Source organism: Coturnix japonica, chromosome 4 (assembly GCF_054131305.1).
Source record: "Coturnix japonica strain WE chromosome 4, WE-NBRP24, whole genome shotgun sequence".
NCBI classification, from domain to species: Eukaryota; Metazoa; Chordata; class Aves; order Galliformes; family Phasianidae; genus Coturnix; species Coturnix japonica.
This window is the reverse complement of record NC_140666.1, coordinates 50,670,977-50,686,375: the sequence shown is the minus strand read 5'-3', so window position 1 is coordinate 50,686,375 and position 15,399 is coordinate 50,670,977. Positions and strand designations below refer to the sequence as shown.

At 39.3% G+C, this 15,399-nt stretch overlaps 1 long non-coding RNA gene across 1 annotated transcript; it reads right to left on the bottom strand.

The window, feature by feature from the left end:
- Positions 1-3,923: 3,923 nt before the first annotated feature.
- LOC107313498 (uncharacterized) lies at positions 3,924-13,822 on the bottom strand. The gene is made up of 3 exons (XR_001555015.3): positions 13,789-13,822; positions 5,739-5,998; positions 3,924-4,138 (listed from the first exon to the last, which is right to left on the bottom strand). It is a non-coding gene; the product is annotated as an uncharacterized LOC107313498 (long non-coding RNA).
- Between the last annotated feature and the right edge of the window lie 1,577 nt (positions 13,823-15,399).

Below are 15,399 nucleotides of genomic sequence, written 5' to 3'. Positions count from 1 at the left end.
GTAGTGTTTTCTTCACTAGAAGCTTGAATCTACCAGGTGCTAAGAGTCTCCTAGCAAAGTCCCTCACAGGTTTGTTGGGGTTGCCTTCTTCCAGATCTGTAAAGTTTTCAGGATCCTCAAACAAATACTGCGTTCTTTAGAGTAGATCAAGATATGAATGTTGCCCAGTGGAAAGACTGTCAGCATCACAAATTCTGTATAACCACTGTACAGAATAGTGGTTATACAGAAGTTTGTAGACATTGTCATTTCAGTTTGTTTCCAATTTAGAGCCATGCAGTAGCATTTACAGTATTTTGTAAAAATATAGGTACATAATAGTGAATTTACAAAGCAAAAGAATAAAAATGTGCAGGAGATGTATTAGAATTTCACTTCTGTGTCTGTCTTTGTATTAGTTATAATCAAATAATATGTTAAAAAGTGTTCAAGGTGTTCGAGATAAGACAGCTGCTGTCCTGCTGCAGTGGGGAATGGCAAGGCTTTGGTTGAACGCAGAAAGCAGTTCTAGCTCTCACTGACCAATGTCACTGATGTTAACCTGTGGGCATCAGGAAGGTGCTTGTTTTCCTAAACAGTTGGACTACAGATATTCAGGGATGAGAGGAGGAGAAGAAGGTGTTTAGAATGCATAGCTTCATGTGCTTACCCAGCTAATGTTTTGCATGTCACTGGGCTCTCAGTCAGAGACTGGTGAGTCCCTGAATTTCATTTTTATGAATCAGGTAAAGGACACTGAACCTTGGAGGCACAGCGAAAGATACTAAACAAGTTGTTTCTTGGCATGGGATATCTGAGGATGCCTGTGCTCACCTAACATCCGTGCTCTTCACTGTTGCTTTGCTGCAGTAGCAATGTTTCTAGTGCTGTAGCAGGTCCTCATTTAAAATCTCATTTTGAGAAGAAATAGAGTCAGAGCTGTTTGTGACGCGCCCTTGGTGCTATAAAGAGTTTATAAATTAATTCTGGTTTATTTTTATTTTGCTTTTCCTATGTGCAGGGCAGGGGAGTCATTACAGCCTGAATTACGATATACTGACAGCAGACTATTACCCTGCATTTTTAACATGACATAATTATTCTAAGTTTAGTGGTGCTATTATGGTTAAATTATTTAGTTCAATGCCTAAAGTCAACAACATCTACTCATTGCCATTAAAAAATGGAGACTAACTCAAAAATAGCTTCATGGTGCCACGAGTAAAGTCATTTGCTACAAGTATTTTTTCATCTCTGCAGAGACAGTAGTCTGCGAGCCAATTTGTAGGGGGGCAGAGGGCATTTGAAACACATGGAGATGGGAATTAATTTCACTGAGCTTATTTGCAGTTAATATTTGCAGAAAATAATATGTTTTCATTTTTTTTGTTTTGTTTCATTTTGTTTTGTTTTTCCTGATGCATTCAACAACTCTAACTCCAGATTACTGGGTTCAAATGCAAAAAGTGTTCGCTTAGATAGTGTGAACCAATATCACAGCTGTAGCCTGTATTTTTTCTCCTTTTGATCAACATTTTGGGAGATATGGGAATGACCTTGCTCTGGCTTAACCTGAAGGAGAATGTGTTTTTGTAGTTTATATCCATGGGAGTATATTTGTATGCATTAGTTAAGTGGTGATGACATTTCAAAAGTACTAGAGTGTCTCCAGTTTCTTTGTGGAGATGACGTAAGAGCCTATGGCATGTAGACAGGTTAAAGCATTTTGTTCATTGGTGAATGGTTAGATGTAGCAGTCTTTAAGCTGACCTTAGTGCTCTGTTGAGGGGAGCCTATATTCATGAACTCCGTCATGTTGGAATTAAGGTCCACTTGTAGCTCTTTCTAATGGGCATCCTGAAAAACTGGAGAAGATAAGGCACTGTCTCAGAGTGGTGGCTCTAAAAAAGGGCTGTTAGTTGTTTAGGTAAATCAGTTTAACAAGAGGGAAAAAGTGAACACAGTCCTCAAAAATAGTGCATACAAAACCAAAACTGATGTGGTATTGATATATTACCTTAGCATCTAATAGGACTATTGCTATTGTCCCTTAAATCGAGATCACTGGAGAGTTTGATATCATCTCAGTGCTGCTGTTCATAATGAAGTTCAGTATTGGTAAGAAAGAAAGGTTTTGGCTCAGCTGCTTCTACCTGGTGTTCTTTCTGAGGTCCTGTCCAGTCCTAATAGGCTGGGATCTTGTGATGTGGGTGGGAGAAGTTGATTTGGTGTATTACATTTCCAGGATCAGAAATGAATAGAAAGTTGTTTGGGAAATTAGATGTACTTGATTAATCCATTGCTTTTTTTAATTTCAGAAGTATGAAGGTGTTATTACTTTTCATTGATCATGTAAACTTGAGTACATCACCAGTGTTTTCCAAAAGTCATGCGAGTGTGAATGGCAGGATGGCTTCAGTGGACCTTATCTGCAGTTTTGCACAATTAAGGAAAACAGTCTGATTCTTTTACTCCTGTTTTGATGATGATTAATAATGATGATGTTTTATGAGTAATTCCTCTCAATTTAGCTGTTCTTTTATCACTAAAGAAAATGTGTATGTTCTGCAGCGTTTCTGAATTAAGTTGAAAGAAGACCCTCAAAACAATTAGCATAAACTTTCGTCTGAAAAGGTCAAATGCCTTTAGCCTTCAGCATACAGAGCCTTTGTCCAAAATACTATCTAGATGATTAAGGAAAAAAATGTTGACAAATGGAACTGAAATAAGCCTTGCTGCTGCTTATAAAGTTATTCTGAGGTTGTCATTTCATGTACATCCCAGATGTACATTAGACCGTTGTGAGACAGAATAGTTTTACCCTACTGATGATATGTCATTGCACTAGTAATCCTATGGTATATATATAAATATGGTATAGAGTACATATAGCATAAATTGCTAGAAAAATCTGAAAAAGTGAAAACAGCTTTCATTACTTCTTTATCTATCATGAGCAGAGAAGAACAAAAGCAAGAAGTCTCAAGCCTGTTTTTTTCCCTTTCATTAGTCATCCTGAAGCAATCAAAATTGCAAACAGCGCACATAACATCATTTTTAGAGAGATAAGAAGGTGCTCTGCTGCTCCATAACAGGAACAAAAACTAGCTTTAAAATGGCATGAATATATCTGTCCATAAAGTCAAGAGATCCTAAATTCCTAGCTGTAACATTAGTAGAATTGGAGCAGAGACAATTGCTATTAGACATAAATGATCCAGCCAGCCATCACTACACAGCTGGACATTTGACAGCATGATGGGAAATCAAGCCAAAACCTCTAAATAGAAATAAGTGTGAAAGACTAGAGTGTATTGCTCAACACAGCACAGTTATAGCCTCTAATCAGGGAATGTTAACAAAAGTTACAGTAGTCAAGTTAACCTCATCCACTGCTCAAAACCGACATGGAGGGTCTCTGCAAAACAGTATGAACAGAAAAACAATGCAAAAATAATGAATTAAAGCAAATGTCTGCAACTGACAAAATGAAAACTGTGTACTTGTGTTGAATGTGCAGCCAGGCTGTCGTGATCTCCGGAAGGAAAAGCCCAATGGGCTGCAGAATGTTCTTTATACCATGCATGACCTCCCCAGGAGCTTATAGAGCCAAAAGATGGCCTCAGCATAACACCATACTGAAATGCAAGTTAGAATTGCTGTGATAAATATGTAATATATTTCTCCAGGGATATTTAAGCTCTTCAAAAACAGAAGTTGCCATCAAGGCCTGGGTGTGTCTCTTGAGCACCTATGTGAAGATCTTAGTAGGGCTTCACCCATTAAAAGCCTTCAGGATATGCTTAAAGCTCACTGTGAATGTGAAACTTTAGATTTTGTGCTGTTGTGACCAATTTAGTATATTACAGGACTGCAGGATGGTTGCAGAGCTATTCTGAATAAATGTAAATTGTAAATACAAAGCAAGCATAGGAAGCCTTTAGTGGTTGATACCATACATTTATGTTTAACATATCCATGCACTGAGTTAACCCAGCAGTATGTGTCACTGCTCCAGAGCTGCATTCTGCAAAGAAGCATGGTGTCATCAGGACATAATCTGTCTCTTCTAGCAGACATTTTGTAGGCCAGAGATCTTGGCACTTACTGCTTGCTTCCTTCAGTGCTTGCTTCAGTTTCCATGTCAGTCAGGCATAGTCTGTCATTATGGAGAGATGTGCACTAATGTCAGACATCGGCATTGTTTTGAGTGCATGTGACAATTAGCTGAACTATTTATGGCAATATAGTTATTGACAGTAGTAGCCAATGTGGCCTTGTTTGAAAATTAGCAAATTTGTCTTCAAACCTGCCTCATCCCAGACACCTCAATTTATGTTCTCACTGGTTACTTTTCTGCATAATCTAGGCACAGCCATCATGGGCCCTTTGAAAACTCATGCTTAGGCTTGCACAAAGGGAAACAGTTTTAAACCAAAAGATGAGAGATTTTCATAAAATGTTTGTATGAAATTCTTCATTCAGAGAATGGTGAGGCACTGGCACAGACTGTCTGGAGTGGCTGTGGATAATCCATCCCTGAAGGCACTCAAGGCCAGGTTGTATGGGGCCCTGGGGAGCCTGAGCTCAGTGGAGGGCAATCAGCCCACAGTAGGGAGTTGGGGTGGTTGGGCTTTAAGGTCCCTTCCAACCTGACCATTTTGTGATTCTGTGATAACAAGGGGAGAAGAGACTGCTATATCTGGATAACTTCTATGTAGTTTAGGCAAGTTTCTGGAACACCTGTAACCTGATCTGTGACTGTTTTCAGCTGGAAACTACATCAAATCTGCATCTGGTAGCTTGCACAGTGGATTCCTTTTTCTAACTCAGCTTTCTTAGCTGAGGGTAGTGCTGCAGACAGCTTGTGGGAAAGACATGGTTGTGTTGTGCTGTACTGGGATAAAGTAGCTTTGAGAGAACCAAGAGATCAAAATTCAGAACCGAACAACAACTAAAAAAACCCACAGCAATGAATTTCAGGTCATGTAAGGTAAACTTTGCATTATCAATAATGAATCATGTAGCCCAGGTAACATAAAACAGAAGAAAATATTGCTTGTACTGTTTTGCCACATGGGGAGAAGAAAAAGAGAAAGAACAAACAGCATAAATAGGTAGTAGGATAGAAGGAACCTCTGAAGGCTTAATTTCTCTCTGTCCTGGGAGTGGGTATGCACACCTCACTCAAGTGTGTCCTGTTCCTTTTCTGTTGTGGGTCTGATCCAATATCCTGTTTCCTGACCATAGTCCAAAATACCGTAAAGCTGAGCAATACGTATCATTTACTTATAAGTTTGCATTTTGTGGTACTACCATCCTACAGAGCCTTGAATCTGGAAGGAGTGTGACTATTTTGACCATATATTTGCTGTGGCAGCAAGTCTTGCTGAGGGGCTGAAATTTCAGCACTGCTGAAATACCATCTAGGCAGGCCTGCTCCTTTGAGTCTTACCACCAAATAACAGGTCTTTGCCCTCTAGATATGTTAGTTGCAGTCAGAGAACAAATATCCTGCTGATCTACATGCTTAAGGGTACTGTAAGCTTATTCTGCATGGTACTGGTTTTATCTGTGATCTTGTCATTCCTTTATACCACCCTTAGATGTGTACCATCTCTGCTTTCCATATCCTTCCTCTGTAACTTTCAAGACATTTAAGATTTACATTGTGGTCATAGTAGTTGTTCATTAACATTTCTCTTTCCTATGTGCCGAGGACCTTGTCTTTGAGCCTTTTAATACAGTAGCTTGCTCACCTGTGTTTTTTTTCTTTCTTTCCTGAGAGACTATAGTTACCAATTCTTTGTATATGAAATTTGCATTTTACCAGGTCTTCTGCCCGTAACCTCCTCTGCTCAGATTTTTAAGCTTCATCATTCTTCAGCCACTATTCTCCTTTTTTCTCCTTCTTTCATCTATCCGTTTGGTCACCCTGAATAAATATCTACTGAAAACCACAAGGAGGATTTGGAGGGTGCAGTAAATAAGAACTGGTGTGCAGTAAATCAGGCCACACCTGAAATGAAAAGAAACAATGAAATAATTAAGAACAGAGTGAAACAGAGATTTAAGGGGAGCCAAACGTTACGCTATTATACCCTTAAATATTGGCATAAAACTAGGCAAACGAATGTATGAAAGATAGCTGTTAATTCAGGAATATCTGAACTTTTAAGTGTTGAACTGTACTTTAGAACATCTTTTTAATGGAATATCAACTCTACGATACAATGTTGTAAGGCATTCAATACCCTGTTGCATAAAAGTGAAGCAGGCTCAGCCTTGAAGTTAATATCTACTTGGGGGAAATGTACGGGACTACAGAAAGAAAACATTGCTAATCGCAGAGTGAGGAACTGAGCTCTCAGAAAACAAGCTGAAGTGTCCTTGTTAAAACTAGGAGGAAAAAAGATGGTTTTTGACACTCGGGAGTCATGAGGAGCCATGGCTGGAGGATATGCTATGCAATGTGAAGGGGCTTTTGTGCTGAAAGACTTGATACCTGGGTGTCACTTTCAGAGTCTTTTTCATCTCCTTCAGAAAAGGTCTCGGTTTAAAAAAAAGAAGAGAGAACAGGATGTGGTTCCTTTTCTCAGATGTGCCTCAGACATTGGTAACGTGAGTGGGTGACTAAGTACCGGGATGCACGAGGACTTCAGGGACTGACTCTTGCAGCCTGGCTTTTCTGTCGGTCGTCTGTCCCAGGCAGGCTGTGTGCCAAATGCCTGCAAGACATTGCGGGTTGTACACCCTCCATGAACACAAATACGCCAATACAGCCACAGGATAACTTCTACTGTTTTTTGTAGTTTACTTTAAATTCTACATTGTTTCAGAAGCATTTAAAACTGTTTTTTTTTCCCTCCTATTTAACCTCAAAATGTCCTGTACAGAATTAGCAAAACTGTTAGCAATTTTTTTTTTTTATTATTTTTTTTGGATCAAATCTAAGCCAAGGATGTATTATCACAAGTCAGGTAGATCCACCAAAAACTATTTCTTCCTGATAACCAGAGAAGCATTTGAAGAGCATCTTCAGCCACAGATGACATTTTACACTCTCAAAAGAGTGAAGATGAAGATGCATTTTGCTATTCCTGGGAGAGATGCTGAAAAACATAAAGAAGGTGTGGGGGAATGTTTTTGATTGCCTGTGGGATCTGCTTATTTCAGGTATTTTTACAAACCTATCCTCCCTGTATGTTCTTCAGGAAACCAGGAAGCTTCAGTAGTTGACAAAGCAACATTTTTTGGCAGCCACAATACACAGTGAACACTTAAGAAACCTAACAGGGCTACTTTTCAGGAAACTGGAGTCGTAAAACCTTTCTGCTTTCTCAAGGTGGGAGTAATAGACAGTGGTTCGTATTCATTAAAGAAGTCAGTATGGTAAGTGATTCAGTTACCATTTTTCTCTTGGTAGAAATTAGCTGAAATATTCTAATTAACTGCATCCCCCAAACAGAAAAGTGGTTAAATATTGTCTCTGTTTGCAGGAGTTTCTAAAGAAGGACAGAAAGTTTAAGCACACAAGTTAAAGCAGATGATCCTTAATGCTTTCCCAGTCCTTTCCAAATTGATCGAGGTTCTGCTATGCAATTTTTGATTACTGCTTCATGTGTACTGAGGAGAAGAACAGGGAAAGCACAGTTATAATAATAATAAAGCCCTCAAAAAACAGCCATTTAATCTATAGTGGTATCCTTCTGTGGGACAGTGGAGCTTTTCTTTTAGGGGGGGCAGAGGGTGAGGGCTGAAATTTTAGAGGTATTTGAGTGCCTAAAGATGTAGATAAAAACCTAATGAGATTTTCAGAGATGCAGTTCTTCAGTGACGTTTTGATTCACAGCACACTCTAAAATCTCCATTAGGATCCAGTCTGCATGCTTAGGTTAGCCTTAAATTCCTAGCTCTGAGTGCCTAAACACAACACAGCTCTTTTCTGTCTCCTTAAAGTAGCCTGCTAAAGAAGAATGTATCCTGTAACCATGGCCTCCTTAACATAGCATGATTTCTCCAACTCCAATAAACGTTAGGGAGTGAAAAGAGATTTAAAACCTCTAAAGTCCATGACAGTACTCATCATTTTGGCAAATAATTTGTACAAATAATCAGATGCAGGCTGTAGTGGCTGAGGACATGTTATGGCACCTAACATTTCCGCTGCTTTCATATAATACAGAAGTATTAAAATATTTGTTATTCATGTACCCTCTGATACTTGTGTGTCGTTTTCATAGACAATAAATGCAGTATTAGTATAACATTGATGATGATAGCTGTTGCAATTTTGGGGAAAAATCAGGTAACTCCTAAATTCCTATTATTTTCTCGCTATAATAGCAATTAGAAGCTAAAAATAGCCCATCCTGAAATAGAAATACAGCATAGTAGTAAGTCTAATTTACTCAAACGTTAACAAAACTGTAATATAAACTCTTGTTGGGTAAGAACCACTATGGAAAGATCAGTGTTAATTGAAAATGAGATCTAAGCAAACAGAAAAAAGGAATACCTGTGTAGATTTTATGTCCTATCATGACATAAGGATCTTATTTTTGTGTTTGATGATTCATAAAGCATTTAATATTTTATTTTGTTCTGATTTACTGCAGTCACTCTACAAGCATTTGCATGAACATTTCACAGTACATCTCTTAAAGCAGGGCCTTTTTGCATTTTCATGAAAAACTCTTTCCCTTTATTGATTGCTTTCAAGGGCTATGGGTGCCTAGAGATCCTGTAGCCTTAGGCCACTGTGTAGCTTGTGCAGTATATAACATAGTGTTTTGATTCAGTGCTGGCCTGAAGGTTGTGTTAGGAAGTAGGAAGTAATGCATGCTCCACACTGGTTTCAGGGAGATGCATAGTATCACTGAAATAAATGCGACTTGTTGATGAGATGCATGTATGTGGGAACTATTGCTATTCTGCCCCCAGAATAGCAGTGGTTTGGAGAGAGATTGAAGGTAATAAGTGACATATCAGCTCTTGAATGAATCAAAAAGAAGCATCTGAGCTATAGAATAGAAAGAGATCTGCTTTATGGGCTCAAGATTGTGGAGTTTTTTAGGTTATGTTTTGATGAAGGTGTATATGTTCCCTGGACTGTCACTTCTTTCACTCTTGAGAAGATGCTCTATTTGGCTTTCATTCACTACCTCTGTGGCAGCACTCCTCTCCCTCTGGGAAAATGGTATCAGCATGTCCTTTAACTAGAAAGTCACTTTCAGAACTTTCCCTGCTTTGTTTTGGGTTCTTTTTGAATAACTCCAGGTTCTGGTTTCACCTGGCAGGCAGCTAAGTACCACACAGCTGTTCTCTTGCTCTCCCACAGCGGAACAGGGGAAAGAATCCAAGAAGATGAAAGAGCATGCATTTACTGGTTTAAGGAGAAAGGAAATCATCGAAGAAAAAAATAAACTTAAGTGATGCCACTTAACAAGCCCACTTGTTATTGTAGACCACATCACTCAAGGTAGTTCTTATACCTTTCTCTTTATTACTACTCAGTTGAGCACTTGCTCTTGTGTTTCTCATTCTCAAAGCTGACCCAGAATTCTCACTCTCTGATCAAAAGGTGAGCCCTTCTAACTTCTTCACTTTCACAGTCACCTTGCACTAGCTTTTCTCCTGCCTATGTTGGCCTTAGTACAACCAGCCCTTTTCCTTCTCTGGTAGTTATTCCTTACCCTGAAGGACAGCAGTCATATCTCCTCGCATCCTTTGTCTTTCTGAACTAAACAGTTCTTTTCATCCTCTCTCACATGGAAAGCTTTGCTTTTCTTTGGGCAGTGTAGAGATCTCATTCTTATCTCACAGTAAATTCCATGAACAGAAGTGAATCATGCAGTATTCCAGTGGCATGTCTCTTTTGGATCCTCAACCAAAAATACATCTTAGGGTCACATTTCCCTTTTTCTCAGCAGCATCTTTTGGCTGTTTGTCTGTCATTCAAAAATGCGAATGTTTGGCATATGACCGTGCTATTTCTGTGTCAGTTCTCTTGCACTATTTAATTTGATTCCTTTTCTACTGTTTGTTCTCAAGGTTATCCAGTCCATCTGTCTTGTTATCTCACATTTCCTCTACACTTACAAAGCCTGTGAGCTTGGTAACTAAAATTTCATTACTTTTTAAGGCAGTCATTAATGGAAATTGGTCCTAAAATGTGTCCCTGAAGATCCTTATTAGGAACTTCCCTTCAGCCCAGTTCTTCTTTGAATGCAGTATATAACTGTACTGTGTTTTACACTGTCTTACCTTACTTCTCATATATTAATCCCCGTCTATTTCAGCTTAACTAAGATTCTCTCGCATGGCACCTATCAAATGCTTCACAGAAGCTTCAATCAATTATTTTTTTTTTTTTTTTTTTTTTTTTTTGTGCAAAGAGAATGATATTCATGAGGTAGATCAGGTTTCTTTGATACAATTCCTCTTTGAAAATCTTGTGTTACATTTCAATGCATTTTCCATTTATCTCTATGTAGTTAATGTTTCCTTCTGCTAATATTTGTTCTGAAGTTTGTGCCATTGAGGTCAGGCCTCTCCCTTTATCAAAACTTGCCCTCTTGAAATTGCAAACTGTCATCTAGGGACTATTGTTGTTTATCCTTCTGTTTAAAGAAAATCAACTCATGATCACTAGATTCAAGGTTATCTTCTTCGACCTGTGCTTCTGCAGTGGCTTTAATTTTTTTTTTAATAAAACAAAATCTATCTTCTGCCGCTTTGGAGAATGTGCAATGACAAAGTCAGTCGTCAGTCAGCTGTTTCCAGGCATATCTGGGTCTTACCTCATTAACAGCATTTTTTCTTCAGTTTATATCTGATATTCCTTCCATAGTGCCACACTCCTGGTAATGTTTCACACTTAATAACATTGAAGACTTATATCATTGCCCAAAACCTACAGTACACTGCATGAACCCTTAACAATCTGATTAACTGGAAGAAATAAGAAGGCAAATCCATTTGTAGCAAACCTTTCCTGAAATAGACAATGCAAATCTGAATCTAAGTGGCATGTAAAGAGTGCAAAAGCTGCCTATTAGAGTGGCACTTGTCTTGTCCTTGCACTGCCAGTTTGTATCAAAACAGTACATGTATGAAGCAAAGCAAAGTAAGGGTACTATCTCTGCTGAAGCTGCACTGCCTGTCATGATTAGCAGCTGAGATCTCCACCTAAGTTGTATGAACCCAGCAGAATCCATCTGCTGAACCATCTGTGGGACAAGTCACTAAAATTATAGCCCATCTGTTGTTTCACTGCCACTAAGTTTGTCTGCCAGCCTCATCCTCCCTCTGTTATCAGAATACTTGTCCATGTGGTCCTCCTCTTCTCTCTCTCCTCGCTTTTATTTTTCATGTGTTTTTTTAAATTTATTTGTATGGGTTTTTTTGTTTTGTTTTATTGTTGGGTGTTTGTTTGTTTGTTTATGTGTGTTTCCAAAGAAGGAGGTTGTATTCTTACTTGCCTCCAGTCAGCCAAGAACAAGTTACTCCAGGCAGAGCATGGGTCTGTTGTGTACAATATCATTGCTGGAGCAGTTCCTGGGCCTTCAGAGGTCAGGCAGGAGAACCAGAGAAGTCAGACTCCTCACCTATGACAGATAGAGATAGGATGTGTGCACAAAGCTTGGAATTGTGGCTTGCTTCGTAAGCCTTTGCCCAATCCACCACGACTTGGCAGTTTGGCTCACGCAGTCCGCAGCAATGTGATTTTGTTTAAGATTCATTTCTTCCAGAGATAAGCGGTGTGATGTTAAGACACAGAGAGCAGAAATGCACACTGTAACATAAAACTTCCAGATGAATCAAAAACATACCACGAAAATTCTCAGCCCATCTTCAACTGTGCTGTAACAGCAGAGCTCATTTTGAGCAAGAGATCAAAATTATTTTATATTAGTTAAGTTCCTCCCCCACGTCTAATCTCTCACATGGGGACACAAGAAATTTAGATTGTGATTTGACCTTTTCTCAGTCTTCAGTAAAGTATTTTTCAAGCATTATTTATTTATAACTTTGAAAATTCAATCTTGCTTCTAATGTCATACTCTAAAACAAAACCAATAACAAGAAATATCTATTCACCTCTCTCCTGCTAACTATCCTTTTTATGCTCATGGAAACAGTGGGTTTGTCACTGGAGGACAAGCTTTGGCTCACCATCAGCCATGAGACAGTACTGTGACAATGGGGATGGACAAGGAGAGTGGCTGTATGCAAAAAAAGCAGGCTGATTTTTGTTCAGCAAAAGGCTTCAGCTTTGAATTTCCTTTGTCTTGAACCAATCTACCCACTGCCTTTCGAAGGACCTAGAGAGCTAGATCACTTCATTTAGGCTCTTGGATTACACGCATAAAAGTGGTTTGAGATCCATGCCCTCTATACCCACCCTTGCTTCTTTTTTTGCCTAAGTTTGAGTTCACCACCACCAAGAGATATTAAAATGGTTAATTTTCCTCTTAAAAAAATTAAAAAGGCAGTAACCTGTGGCTTTAATTTTCATATTGGCTAGTTTTTAGCTTCAGCATCCACCCACTGATTCTTGTTAGACTTTCATCTGCTAAATTAAAGGGCTTTCTCCTGTCAGATATCCTCTTGTACAGTAATTTATATTCCTACACTTGGGAACATCAGAGATCAAGATAAGAATATAAGCAGCGTTGAATACTGTTGCACTTTAGGAGAGGATGAGTTTAAAAAAATATCCTGGCTGATATGATCACTTTTCACAAAGGAAGTGCAAATTAGAACAATATTCTCTTGGCAAACAGGCTGGAGAAACAGCAGCAATAGGGCAAGCCTGGAAAACAGTGATTTCTTGGCTCTTTTGAAAAACTATGTCTTTGGTCTTTTGTGCAACATTCATTTTAAAGGCACTACTTGTTTAGTAACGCCTATCTCAAGCAAGAACCAGTACCCTCAAGACAGGAGTTAATGAAGATCTCTAGTAGAAAGGGAAGTTAATTTTAAAAAATCATTTGGACTCTGTAAGCAAAAATAAAAATGGTCAGGGTAGTTTCTTGATGCTTTGGCTAACCTACAAAGCTGCTAGGATGCTTGTTGGCATACAGTCAGTGAGATGGCACTGCTCAGAAAGGGGGAGCAGAACTGTGTCTCCCTACAATTCAAAGATGCGAGATTTCTCAGCAAAGAAACACAATAGAACAGCAGTAAGGGACAGAAGTATGGTTATGGCCAGTAGCTGCAAATTACAGAATGCTCCCTTGTCCCTTTTTGGACAGAAAGCTTGTATCCGGCAGGCACCTGGAGCACAAGAGCACAGAACAGAAAGAGATAAGCTCCCAAGAATGAGCATCCCTTGCATAGAAAACTTGTAAATTTTCTTGTCCTTCTATACATGATTCTAGTGCCAAAAAAGACTGTTGTGGTCATCCATTCTGATCTAACTCTAATCTAGGAAAGAGTAAGCAGGAAAAAAAGTAGGTGAAGCGAACAAGTAAATCTGGGGTGTGTCAGTACAAATTGCTCTTTAAGGATGTGGAGGAGTGCTTGGCTGTGGTCTGTAGGATAATAAGAAGAAATGAAGTATTTGTGCCAATGTTGTTGCTGGAACTGCAAGTAAGAAGGGACGTGGAGAGGTCCTCTAGCTGAGGGACTGTTTCCTTGGTGGGCAGAGCTGTGTTGCTGTCTGATAGTTTTGCTTTTCCTGTAACAGGAGTAATTCGGGGAGGGTGGAGGGTGCAGCAGGCACTGTTCCACTTTCCAAAGTTGGGACACTTATTAGGTAGAAGATGCTTATTAATGGTAGAAAATGCAGCTGTGGTACTTTACCTGACACAGAGAGGGATAAAAGTTCAGTGCTGACGTCATGCAGAATAATGTGATGCAACAATTGTGGGGTGAATTCTGAACTCACCAGATCAGGAAGCAGGAGCAGCGTAAGTAGTGACAGACTCTGCTGAAACCTACCTCTGTGGCCTTGCATGCTTGCAGAGCTCCCTCGTGGAACTGTAGCAGGTATTTCAGCATGTCGGTACACAGTTATTGTGCTTAAGCTAGCTCAGGTGTCTCTAACATACAGCTGTGTAGACATGATATAAAATTAAGATCCATTTGGTTTTTTGGTAGGATAATTTATAGCTCAGTAGGCAGAACTGCAAATGAATGCATGTGCTAACTGCTACAGGCCAAGAAGACCTTCTGGTCACTGTTTGTTCTTGGCTACTAGGCTTGCTCTAGGCTATTCCTTTGACACATGTCAGTAATGTGTAAGACCCAGCTGCATCTGTGTAGTTTTCAGTGCTAGCAATTTGAGAAACATAAGCTGAAGGACCAGTGCAGCCAGGAATGAAATAATCCTGTTATCTTCAGTAGACAACAGTTTAAGATTAATACACATAGTTACTCTACTTTTTATTATGTGCTCCCTGATCCTCTACTACCAAATATATCTTTGGACATTTAAGATTCCAAATCACTTTGTTATGCTAAAGAAGTTTTAGGGGAAGGAGAAAGGGGAGTGGTGTTTGACTGCAATATATAAGTTTCATAAGAAAGAAACTAGGAAGAAAGAGGGGCTCTGAAGCTTGAGGTATCAAAGCAAAACCAGAAGCACTTAGGAGACTGTTTTGTATGTAGCATAATTCAGTGCAAGTTCTTGGGCTCTCTGATGAGGCTCAAAATAAAGTGAAGGGATTCTTAATACTAGGATATTGAAATACATGGTCTAACTATATTAGATCCCTGTGAACACATGACTCCTAGACAAACTGGACATTGCCTCCATATTAAGTTGTTCTAAGAGTTAGGGACTGGTCAGCAGCAGCATAAAGTGTTCTGTAGAGTGAAGTTGCTTGACACAGATATTCCATCCACTTGTTGCATCTCCCTTAACTGTAAGACATGCATGTGTTTCTGTGGATGCAGTCAATCCAGAAGTTCAAGACTGGAAATGATATCCCTTGTCACATGCTCTTGTTTTGGCTGGAACAGAGTTTATTCACAGTTGAGAGAGAAACATCTGAGGTTAACTAACTTTGCTTGGAGGTGTTGTTGTGGGTGGGGCTGCTACAAAGGAAGCCCGTATGACTGGCTTAGTCACACTGCCTAATTACTAAAGTGCTGCCATCACTGGGGAGTGAAAGCCATCCTTAATTGTCCAGAACCTTTCTCCAGCCTAACTTTGTGTCCTAATGTCTATCTGAGCATGACTTCCATTAAAAATCTACGGGATCTTTGCTACAACCAGGCAGAAAACTCTACCCAAAAAATAATTGGTTTGGAAAGTAGAAGTATTTCCGGGAATTTCTGAGCAGCTTTCCTTTCAACTGATGAATTTCTTAAAGTTACTTAAGAGAAATAAATAGCTTCATACAATATGCCAGCTAATTTGCTTGACAGCTGATGAAGAAGGAATGGGGAGGGCAACATGGAGAAAAATGA